We start from the raw sequence: 12,919 nt of genomic DNA, 5'->3' as shown, positions 1-12,919 counted from the left end.
TTAAAAAAACAACAACAACCTTGTTGAAGAACCCAAATAAAAAGGAAATATGTACATATAAATACCAATTGTAAGGAGACTGTTCTTAAGATGTTCTTGTTTAGATGTTTCTTTTTCTCAGGTTTTCTCAAATTCTGTTTTGGGGCTTAAAAAAAAAAAGTTTTTACTTTATTTGGCAGTAGACATTCAAAGTCTGAAACCAATCGATGATGATGTGGTGCAAGGTCCATATGAAGCCCTTTTCTACTTTATATTTTCGATTTTGAATTTCCAGAAAAATGTGCGTCTATTTACAGTTTTATTCCTTCTCGGAAAAGTTTGCCAAATATCCTTATTCAATTTCATCCTCCATCAGTAATGGCTGTGTTACTGTATTTAAAGTTACAGTTTACATATAGCTTCACCATGAGTTAAGTGTCTTTTCACATATTGAATTAACTAATGAGGAATAGCACAAGTTTAAGAATTATATTTTCTGAAAGGAAAAATTGTCTGTAGACATAAATCGTTCATATGATGGCATATTCCCATCAAAAGGATTAAAACTGTGATTTATATATTTTCGGAACCAGCTAAGAAATAGTAAGGATATTTATTTTTCTGTTATTTCTGATGTTACAGTTGTTTCAGAGAAAAGGTTTGTCGGGTGAGAAATTGTGGACAAAAGATGGCTTCCATAAACTAAATTTTCAACTAAATTAGGACAAATGGAATGTTTGGTGTGAGCCTTCTTCCCTTCAAACAGCACCAGTTCTGCTCTGCACAGTCACACAGATTTAGCCGAGAGGTTGTTTGGCAGGGAGTTTTTTTTTTCTCCCCCCAAACGTCTTGGAGTGCTTGCCACAGTTGTTCTGTGGATTTAGACCGTCTCATTTGCTTCATGTAATCTCAGACTGACTCCATGAAGTTGAGATCAGAGCTCTCTGGTGATCGGACCATCTGTTGCGGGACTCCTTGTTCTTCTTGTGACTGAAGGCAACTCTTTCTGGCTGTATATTTTGGGTTGTTTTGATGCTGTAGAATTAATAAAGATAAATAAAAATCGAAATATCCAGTGCTTAACAACCTTCAGAGAACTTTATATTTTTGACTTCTTCAATTAAACGAGAATCCTCTTGGCCTGGACATGATGAGTCACTGTCCTCCGCTCCTTATTTTCCACATCTTTTTTTTTTCATATATCTCATCAACTTCCGTCTTCTGCTCCGTCGCCTCCTCCTCTGCTCTTCTTCCCCTCTTTTCTACCACTTTTGTCCTTTTCCTAAGTGACTTCGCTGCTCTTCTTCCCCCTGTCCTCTTCATGCACTGCCCTAAATGTATTTTTTAGTTATCTGAGCTCACCACTTTGTTTTTCTGTCTCCTTTCTTTTTTACTTATGCATCTTCTCTTTCACTCCATTTTTTTGCATCTACTGTGATCACACCACCCACTCCTTTAACCAGCTTCTGCTGCGGTAACGTGGAAGTGAAGAGGGATTTCTGTTTAAAACTGTATGCCCGGTTACTTCCGGGGAACACGTAATTGGATTTGTCTCGCCTTCTCTTTCTACCATTTCTGGACCAGCATTGTGAGGCCAGAAGTTGCCCAAACGTTGATGTTGTAAGATCATATTTGTTCCATCGTTTGAATTCTTTTGCAGGACGGAAAATTATATTTACTCCATTACCCAAAAATAATACAGTATGCACTCTTGTCTGCATACAAAATGTTTCTAAATGCACGATATTGAGTTTACCCACGAGGTGCTTTCCTAAATGTTTTTGTCCTACGTTGTAGCTGCACAACAGGGGGACCACTTGTAATAGTTCAGGTTTTAATATCCCACTGTTTGGTTGGTTGCTTGGTTGCACTCCACTCACTTGTGTGTGGTTGTCTGTTCTGTCCCGAGGCTGTGAAGGAGAGGAGTTTTCCTAAAGTCCATGAGTCTCGGGTCAAACAGCGGTGAGGAAAAAGAAGTCATTTCTGCACATGGAGCCTCTTTTTGTTTCTTTACGTGAACATTTTGAAGGGCCTTAAAACTTCTGCACAGCATGCGATGGCTTCCTTAAGTTTCTTTGAAATTTTGGAGTTAATGTAAATTTTTACAGGTTTGACTTCTTATGTCCTTTATTGGTTAGATTATTTAACACTACCGATAAACATTGTTACGTAGGGAGAAGTAATGCAACAAACATGTTTTGTGGAGCATTTAGCTGAAGCCATAGTTTATAGCACGCGTCCCAAATTAGGTTTTAAATTTGGCTTGTGAGGGCACTTTGGCCTGTTATCGCAGTGGTGGAGCTCACTGTTGAGAATTAGATTGAGGCTGGAGGAAAGACTTGAGACTGAACTCGACCTCAACCGAATGAATCAAAGTCCATATAGTGCATTACGTGTTTATGATATGTGCATACAGTTGCAAATGAGACTATATCAGTAGCAGCAAACCACTACATCATCAAAATATGTCAGGTTTAACTGATTGGTGATGTCCCAGATGTCCTTATGCCTCCACGCTGTGCCGGTACCAGCTGTAGCCTTGGCATTATGTTTTTGGGTTGTCCGTCCGTTCTATGTCTGTCCCATTCTTGTGAATACAATATCTCCGGAACGCCTGGAGGGAATTTCTTAAAATATGGCACAAATATTCACTTGGCCCAAAGAAAATTGTGATTAAAATTTGGTGGATGTAGGTCATAGTTACCTTAAGTTAGTTCCATTCTTGTGGAATGCCATAACTCAGGAACAGAAGGGGGAGGTTGTGACCACATTTCACCTTTAGTCGGATACTGACACAAATCTTGGGTGTTTACCTTTTACCTGATATGACTGTGTAGCTCTTCTGTGCTGTCGAGTTGAAAAGGTGTTTGAAGTTTTAGAATTTGTGGTATTTTTCACCAACATCCATATTCGAAGCATTGTCTACAGTCATGGCAACAACTTTTTGTTCATTTAGAATCATCCTTTATTGGTCAAATTCTTTCAAGAATTCACTACATATATTATGAGTCTGGAAAAAAAAAAAGTCGACGTAAACTGCAACCTGATGGCTTGGTGGAGGCATACAATCGCAAGGTGGTAATTCTAGCTGTCTTTTGGGACAAAAAAAACAACAAAAAAAACAAAACAATTTTGATTAAAAAGCACATTCACACTCTGCTGAGTGCTGAGAGTGAAAAAAAAAATCTACAGAGGTTTTTTCATTGAATTTTGAATCATGATCAGGTACCACGCCCCTTATATTTTAAGAAAAAGACAATTATTTCTTCTTTCACTATATTTTTGTCCTTCATCTTTTCTAAACAAACACATGTTCTGAGCTGTCAAAGGCCATCAGTCAGGGTTTTACACCTCAGTTGTCTTCACTGCTCTCCTCCAGGCAGCCAGCCTTTCTAATATGTGTGTGTGTGTGTGTGTGTGTGTGTGTGTGTGTGTGTGTGTGTGTGAGTGTGTGAGAGAGAGCGGGCATCATATAGGCCGTCCCAAGCTGACAGGGTACATGGATTCTCCATCCTGCTTGTGTATAAAAAGAAAGCGAGGGCATCAAGCTCTGCCTACTTTACTTATATTCACACTCACACACAAGCATGTACGTAGTCACACACACTCCTTTTTTCAAGTCTTTCTTTTTTTTTTCACTCTCAGCACTCAGCAGTGTGAGGGTTAAACATAAACACAGGGCAGGTTGTTCCCTGCTTTTTTTTTTTTTTTTAAGTGTGTGTGTAATTTTTATTTCAAAGGGATTTCCCTCTTTCCATGCTGGGTGACTGCTGGCCATGTCATCGTGTTCTGAGCTGTCAAAGGCCATCAGTCACTCATGGACCATGAGGTGAGTAAGGGACAGAGACAGAACTAGAAAGGAAATGGACAAGACAGAGACAGAGAGACAGACAGAAGTGTGTGTGTGTGTGTGTGTGTGTGTGTGTGTGTGTGTGTGTGTGTGTGTGTGTGTGTGTGTGTGTGTGTGTGTGTGTGTGTGTCTTTCAAATTCACAGTTAGTCGATGAAGAAATTGGAGCTTGGAGTGCATCATACTGTACATGGTTTTAATATACAGAGTGTGGGCTGTGCTGTACACGGTGTACATAGACAACAGGACCCTCTGGTCATCTTCCCAGTCCGCTGGCTAATTCCCCCTCCAGGGAGCTGGTGTGAGCCGTGAGGAGAGGTGCAAAGTTCATGAAGTCACACAAATAAGCAAAGATGAACACACAGATACATAAAATTGTTTGTAATCAATGTGTCCGATACACCAATGCCACTATTATATTTTGATTTAAGTGAAAACAGCCATATTTCCATCTCTATATCATTTTGTCCCCTCTTTGGTTATCATTTTAAAGCCTCCATGGTTTTGGTGTTACATCAGTTTCCTCCCATGAATTGATATTATTTATTTTAGACTGAAAAGCACATCTGATGCCAGCTGGCTCTGTAATGGGTCTGGGGATTGTGATTCTGCTCTGGGGTTTATGTCTCCTCATGCCAGTATGTCAGATCAGGCCATGGAAATATAATTTATTACAGTATTTAAGTGATGGTTTCAAGGCAAAGTTGGAGACACTGAAAATGTAAGAATATTGGCTTCTATCTGAGGGAGGGTTGGAAAACAGGTCAAAGAGTACAAAGGGGCTAATGAGCCACACAAGTTACCCTCCTGACAATTATGTTGGCTACAGTTTCTACCATCACCTAACAGAGATCTGTGAGGTCCTGGTTGTTTTGGTGTAACAGAAGGAGGAAATCATGCTTCTTGTATTGTTTGATGCAGTAAACACATTAAAATGTATACCCACAAATGCAGAGTAAGACATACGTTATCAACAGTAACACAAAAAGGGGTGATAGACCCGACTTACAATATTTAATATATTATAAATGCATTAATTAATGAGAGCTGTTGATTCGTCTAGTTTATGCCCACTAACATTTAAAAATGAAACGATAAACCATTCAAAGGAGCTAAAGGCAGCCTTCATTTCATTGAGCTCAAGACAGACTATGACCAAAACAAATTGTGTGGCTTACGATGACTTTAGAAACCAGCAGCTAAACATATAATGTGAAAATATTAGAAAAACAAAACTAACTATAATCTTAAAAACCTAAAAGAGAGGAAAAAAGTCTGCCACAGAATGACAAATGGTCTGATGAAAATGTCATGATTAAGTATAGTGTTTAGATTAGTAATTATACAGAAGTCATTAAGTTCTTCATTTTGCATTTTGCCTTTCTCAGTACTGACTTGCCCTCCAGTGTGTGTGGTGGGTCTTTTGGAGATTCTTTCCTCTTGGTTTTGTACGATATGTTATGATTCCCGACTGGTACCATCTGTCAAAGGCTCAATATCTTCTAAAGAGAGTCAAGCATTCATATCTACAATAATATATTGTTATTATTACTTTTAGCAGTAGCGAGCAGAGGGATAAGAAATGTCGGGTGAGAGGGGACGGCAAGGTGTATTCAAACCGAGGATGTTGTGATGATAGTATGCATCTTATCCCGCTTGGCTACAAACACACCACAAATCAAATGATTTTGATAATACTAGAGATAAAAGGAAATATGTCATACTGGTTCTGAGCAGATCAGCGCTGACAACAAACTGTGTGTTTATTTGTAACATAATGTATGCAGTGTAAACAAAGATTTTATCAAGATGATCCGACTCAGAGCTGCTGTCTGTTCCTATCACATACAAGACAGGATCAAGAGGTTCTGTACTCTACATCCATGTTCACTGGGAGAATGGGAAACAAAGCTGAGCTAAACTATGCTATTTGGACTGAAGGAGAAATTCTGGGAGAACATTCACCAATAGTAGTATGCTGAAGATAAAAATTTAGAAATGGACTTCTAAAAGAAAAAGCTAGTAAGTGATGTTGCTCCTGTTGATCTTTCTTGCACAAAACTGACAGAACATTTCTATGTTTTTGTTATGATCAATAAGTCCTTTTCAGCATGTGGCCAACCCCTCACTTATCCCCTTTTCTCAAAACAACTGTGCTTGAGAGACTTTCCCACTTATGAGGCTCTAGCGTCGACATCTGAAAAGGGAAAGACTCTTTCTGACTTTTTTGGGTCTCCTTTTGTGTGTCTGTTCACCTGTGTGTAAGCGGTGCATCTGTCTGAGTGGGGCTGTGTGAGTGTGTGAGAGCGGATGGATGTGCGTCTGTGTGAGTGTGTGAGTGTGTGAGAGCGGATGGATGTGCGTCTGTGTGCGCGTGCGTGCGTGTTTGTGGACATGCCATTTCAGGACGAGGTTCTGGCTGGAGGCCGAGCAGCAGCCTGAGGAAGGTGTGCTGAGGTCAGCCAGGCACTGAGTCATGGTGACGTAACACTTCACAAGGCACAAACCTCACAGTCAAAACACACACACACACACACACACACACACACACACACACACACACACACACACACACACACACACACACACACACACACACACACACACACACACACACACACACACACAGAAAAGATTCTGGCTTGAAGGTCACTTTTTTCAGAAATGTTCTGTAGCGTCTTAAACTCGAATAAAATTCAGAAAATTGTTGGAAAAAAATTACAATAGACATTGATGTAAAGTGTAGTTTCTGTTATGGTTTTCCAGAAACCTATATGAATCTATTTTTACAGTGCTCGATTGTGAAGAAGTTTTGGCAAAACCTTATAGAAAATATTGATTAAAGATTTACCTAACTTTGGAACAATGTATTACTTGTTCTCCTCTAAAAAATAAATAGAAAAACATTTATATGTACACAATGAATCTCATTATCATAATGACCAAATTTGATATATCCATAAATGTAAATTTACAGATTAGAAACTGTGCTTTATCGTCTTTTGAAAAGAGTTCAAACAAAACATGTATTCAATGTGATTAAAAAGCAGAGATAATAAAGGCCTTCTAAATTATTACATTCTTGAGTGCTTCAGATTTCTTCACCTCAAAACATTCAGGCCTTCTCAATTCAACACTGTCTAAAACAAAAAGCAATTAAAACTGTAACGGCTTAAACTGCAAAATATTTGTATATCCTAGATCTTTATGCCACCTAGTGTTAAACTGTAACAGTTTAAAAACATATATATTTTTCTATTGCACTGTATTTAACCTGTTGTACTGTGTACCGACCGAAACTGCTGAAAGTAACGAAGGAGGCAGCTGCAGCAATGAGTAAGTCGTACACGTCCACACACAAGTGTTTCGTTTTTATTAAGTACCACTAGACTGTTGTCGAATAGAAGCCATCCGTATGTTTAACCCCGCGGTTGCGAAACAGGAGGCACAAAACAAATTCATTTTTAAGTAACTTAACAAAGTCAAAAGATATTTTCGCGGGTGACGCATTTAAATGTTGCCGTCGTCATTTCCGGTAAATGCACAACAAGCCGTGTGGGATTTGAGACAGCACTACCATGACTGAAGTTACACACTACAAGTTAGGTGCACTAATATTTAAGTGTAGCCTACTAAGGGAAATACATGACTGTATAGTGTGTTTGGGTTCAGGGCTCTTTCATGACTTTGCTCTAAACTGAACTGATTTGTTCCCCCTAAAACCACAATGGAACAAATGGAAATTGTTTGCTATTCCAAGTTGTTTCTAGAAAACAATGCTTTAAAGCTCTTCTGTCTTAACTGCAGTTATGCTTTTATGAATATCTTCAGTCGCTGCAACCTTCGTCATCAGCATCTGCCTCCTCAAAGTCCTCCTCCTCGCTTGTCTCTGGGCAGGGGATGTGACTGGGTCAGAGAGGCGGGCGGGATTGTGTAATGCTGTCATATTTCTAACACAGTTCTTCTGTGTGGGGTCGGTGCCTGTCAGATTTTTGTTGACTCTGGATTATGTGCTGCTCTTCTTGGTCCGCAGTAAAGATGACAGAGGCTTTGTGTGGAGGAGGGCTGCTATAGGCGCAGAGTAGCCATGCATATACACCATCCTGAGCCCTATAAGAACATTTAAAAATTTGATCATCTTACATATTTGCATTTGCATGCTTGAAATCCTTTGCTCTGAGGCTTTTTTTTTTTTTTTTTTTTGGCCTCTAGTTTTTTTTGTATTGAGATAAAACAGTGCGCATACTGAATAGGAGATCCTGAATATTCAAACATACTCACCTGTGGGATTTACTCACTTCCTAGACTTCGAAAAGTTTTGCGGGCAAACCGGAGGCTCTCCTAAAAACATTAACTTCCTTTTTCACTTTACAGAAAACCAAATCACAGACAATGTGGCAGAGCAGCAGGGACACTCAGAAGCAGTTATGAGACATGCTCCGAGGCTGACGGCTCCTTCAGAAAATTTAATTGAGTTTGGTTCAGATAAGATTCCCACAATATTTCCAACATTTTTCTCCCACTCATGGGGGGCTCAATAGGGGTTTATATGTTTATATATGGTTTAAATGAGTTGAGAGGAAAGTGACAGAGCATGCAGCGGACTCGAGAAGAACAAATAAAAGTTGGAATAGGAGCGTTGAGAGGAGATAAGATGAGGTGAAAAGACGAGTGGACACATGAATGGGGCGAAGGGAGAGGGAGCAGACTTGGAGAGGCTGAAGGTGATCGACGACGGCGAGGAACACAGAGCAGCAACATGAAAATTAGAAGGCGATAGAAGATGAGACGCATTCATCACTGCACATCCTAGAGGTCCTATCATACTGATTCTGCCCCTCTAGAGCAGGACAATGACCAACTGTGACAGGCTACCAGACTAGAATTTAGAAAGCCTCGTCTCATGCTGTCAGCCCAAGACACAAATGTCCCCTAGTGATATGAATTTATGACAACATTAATGCAGCAGGGGATTGGGCCCCTTCACCGGGGCACACTGTTCCTGACTGTGCTGCCTGGAGGCAAACAAACACACTGTTAGATGACAGGGCGGCTGATGGTGAGGAGGCTTTTTGGAGAAGAGGAAACTAGACAAATTAAATCCACTCAAATGACATACAAGATGATAATGCAGCTGTCGGGAAATGTATGCAGATATTGTGAGCTTGCTGTAACCCATAGGGATGTGTGGAGGAGGCAACACTGAATGTAGAGTGTGTTTTTGTGTGTATTATGATACATTACATACACATATGGAGCTGTGTACAGTATCTGGGTAATTGGATGATGATAACAGTGGTTTGGCTCTGGTATATCAGATGATAAATGCTGTAGGAAGTGCGCTGATGAATGATTATGCAAATGTAAAATATATTTATTCATCTACTTCTGTTTTATCAGGGAAACTATGTGGAAAAGTACAAAAACCCTGTCAAATGAAACATCTTGAGTGTTTTTATCCATCACGTCCAGTGTGTAGGATTTAGGAGCAGATGTTCTGTTTTCATTAATGTATAATCACCTGAAACTAAGAATCACAGTGTTTTTGTTACATTAGAATGAGCCCTTCATCTCTACTGAGGGAGCAGGTCCTCTTCCATGTTGCACCACCATGTTTCTACAGTAGCCTAGAAGGGACAAACCAAACACTGACTCTGGAGAGTGCCTGTCATGTTTTTCGTGAAGTTCACAGCCACAGTAGATTCTCTGAAAAGACAAGAGCAATATCAATCTCGACTATTGGCGGTGCGAATGTGAACTACAAAAGGCTTTAGAACCGATGTAGTCCTGAGGGAAACTCTCAGGTGGTAGTTCCTCTCAAGAAAGTCCTTACAACTGTTTGGTATGAAAACACCTATTGTTTGAACCTTGGTTGGTCCCTTTCTGTCTGGAGTTTGCACGTTTTCTTGGACCTGGTTGTGTGCTCAATGGGTTTAAACACTAGCTTTCTGAACAGGTTGACATTGTGTTAAATCTGAGATGTAGAGTCCTCACAAGTGTTTTGATGAAGCCATGTTTGTGTGTGTGTCAGTTCATTGTGTGTTTGTGTGTGTACAATCATGTGATGCTGCTAATTTCCCATATCTGAATTACAGTATGCACAAAACATAGGAACAGAGATTTTCTCCTCTCAGTGTGTCCGTGTGTGTTTGTGTTTGTTTGCTGGCTGGCTCTTCAGAGCCCCAGCAAACCCCACAGAGAGCTCTAAGTAGCTCTGATTAGATTTGGCCTCCCTCTGCTCCTCTCCATTGCTTTTAGGATGCCGAGATAATGTTCATTAGGGGAGACGGGTGGGGGCTTTGGGAGGCGGATGCTTGCATGTTGCTCAAGTGTGGCTGTAATGGGGTGTGATGGGAGGATAATACAATTTGGTTGAATTTGGAGCTGTGACTTGGGGTTCATTTCATGGAGTGTGTTTTCATAAACACAAGCCTTGCAATGCCTCCATTGCATGAGGGAAGCAGTGAGGCCGAAAGCCAGATGAGAGTATAACTCTGTTCCTGCATCCTCTCCTGACCGCACATTTGACGAGTTGCATATTCCACAGCATTTGTTCAGAAGTTGGTTTCTTTCCTCTCACACTGTCTGTGTGGGGCTTAAAGGAAGTGTGACATTTTTGACATTTTTTGCACTGTCTCGCTGAGAGTTAGATGAGAAGATGGATCCCACGCTCATACCTGCCAAGTAAAAAGCCGAAAGAGCCATGTTCAGAATAAAGACTGGAGACAGCTAACCTTCATCTGTCCAACAGGTTTAAAGATGCCTAGCAGATCAAACAAAGTGTTTAATAATGTAACCATGGCAAATAAAGCCTTCAGTACTCATCCAAACCATAGGCATGTGATGTCATGAACCTGATGTATTTTCTCCACTGTGATTTGGAAAAGGTCAGACACAGTGTCATGCTGCCAATCAGGATATCAGATCAGAAAACACCTCTATGTGGGCATGGACAAACTTTTGTCACTGAATGTTATTTTCAATCAATCTTTGGGAGGCAAACTTATTTTTTCATCTTTGTAGTTTTACCCCCCCCCCCCCCCAGTCATTTTGTGAGTGCACACTTAAGGCCATGTCTTCTTCCTGCCCTGCCCTCTCCTCTCCTCACATCACCAAAGGGGACCCGTGGGACAGTTATACCGCACTGAGGAAGACTGAGGAAGCCTGCAGCTTTTCTATTCTTACATGTACACACAGACCCACACACACTAGATACGGAACCCACCAGCTGAGGCTGCCTTTACTCAACACGAGTGTGCAGTGTCTTGATTCCCATTGTCTATCTATTCTGCAGTATGTTGACCAACAGACTGAACTATATATGCGTTGCTGCTTCTGTTGATTATCAAAGACATTTGATAAGCAGTTGTTGGGGATTTGTTGGTATTTGAGCTTTGATGAACGTTAACACGTTTAACACGTTAACACATGTTAATTCCGCTTATTGCACACCTGAGAAAGTGAGTGAAGGCATTTTCATGGTTACCAAGGGGGCACCCGCCTTCCTCGATGTTTCCCCGACAGGCCCACGACACCTTCAGAGGGTTCAGCAGTGAATCTCGGGTCTCAGCTCACCTACTGTCATTCACTGGCTTACTGGCCCGTGTGGAGTCTTTCCTCTCCATCCGGAGCTACCTTTGACTCGTTCCAGCAGCTCTGGAGAGATCTTTGATCAGTGGTCGTCTGAAATATGATGATTAAAAAAAAAAAAAAAAAAGTCATACTATAGCATTAAAATGTATTCATGGGATTTTGGGGGATAAAGTTTGTGGTATTTCAGACAGAAACCCAAGAAGATATAGATACACCCTTTATATTTTGTTGTTGATTTTTAGTATTAGGATTTTTGTTTTGTTGTTGAGGTATTAGTATGACTGCATTACAACGCAAACCCGAGACCGTGTGGCTTACCCTTACACGGACTCGCCCTCCGTGAAATGTGTGGATTACCTTCAGGGGAGTTCGAACCCGCTTCCTCATGAGGTCGTTTCCTGCTCTGAAGCGGCATTCGACCACTGGACTATCTTCAGCGCTGACGAATGACTCGTGATGGAGAAAGTGGTTCACGGAGTTCACTCAGAGCTTTCCAGCGACTCAACCGACAGTCTGGTTAACTCAACAGGTAAAAGATTCTACTTCACCAAGGTTGTTATAAATGGTTCAAATTCCACCTCGGCCTGTTGATGGTGGTTCAACTTTTAGTGAAGTTGAAACATTTGGAGAAATTGAAAAAGTTTGGCATACACTACACATTACAGGAAGATATTTAAATATCACTGCAGACCCCCTTGAAAACATGTATATCTACTATCCAAACAATGTCTGCAGCAATGTTGGTCACATTTGAATGAATAATTATGGATGGTGGAGTTATAGGTTGCAGTGAGCCAAAGATTTGTCACAATCTTGGGAAGATTGGAAGAGAAGGGATTCGCACTATTGCCTCTCAAAAAGAAGGTTTATGGTTCGAGCCCCCCCTTTGTCATGACTTTTGAAAATGGCGACTAAATTCAAAATGGCGGGCTATGGAGTTGACGTAATGGTGCATTGGAACTTTTTGGTACATCTCGGTGTGATACACATGTCCACCGAATTTCGTGCATGTCGGTAAATGTGGCCCCCGGGGCATCTGTTTAGCTGGCTCGCTGTACTCCAAAAATGCAATTGTTTACGGAGAATAATAATAACGCGGAATAATAAATCCTTGAAGAACAATAGGGCTTTCGGACCATCGGTGCTCTGGCTCTAATTATTTGAAATGGGCTTTCAAGAAGTAAAGGTTTTCATTTTTCCTATACAAAATTTCATGACCCCCACAACCCACATCAACGCCACATTTCGTCCCAGGCTCAGTGAGGGAGCAAACAACTGAACTACAATGGGCTTATAACAAGGCCTTTACTTTGCTGCCAGGGACTTTCTTCCAGACAACTTAGTTCTTGGATTCGTTGACTGTATTCACATGATTTAATAGAGATACAATTTTCTTTTTTGCAGTATTAGCAACAGTTCAATCAAACCTTGGGCATCTTGAAGTTGAGCTTCATGGTGTTTTGATTAACTTGAGGAGATTCGCATTTAATTGGAGGAG

Source organism: Brachyistius frenatus, unplaced genomic scaffold (genome assembly GCF_029030835.1).
Source record: "Brachyistius frenatus isolate BFR_SWC_R1_liver_20210118 unplaced genomic scaffold, ASM2903083v1 Contig_17, whole genome shotgun sequence".
Taxonomy (NCBI): Eukaryota; Metazoa; Chordata; class Actinopteri; family Embiotocidae; genus Brachyistius; species Brachyistius frenatus.
Note: the sequence above shows the minus strand (reverse complement) of the source record.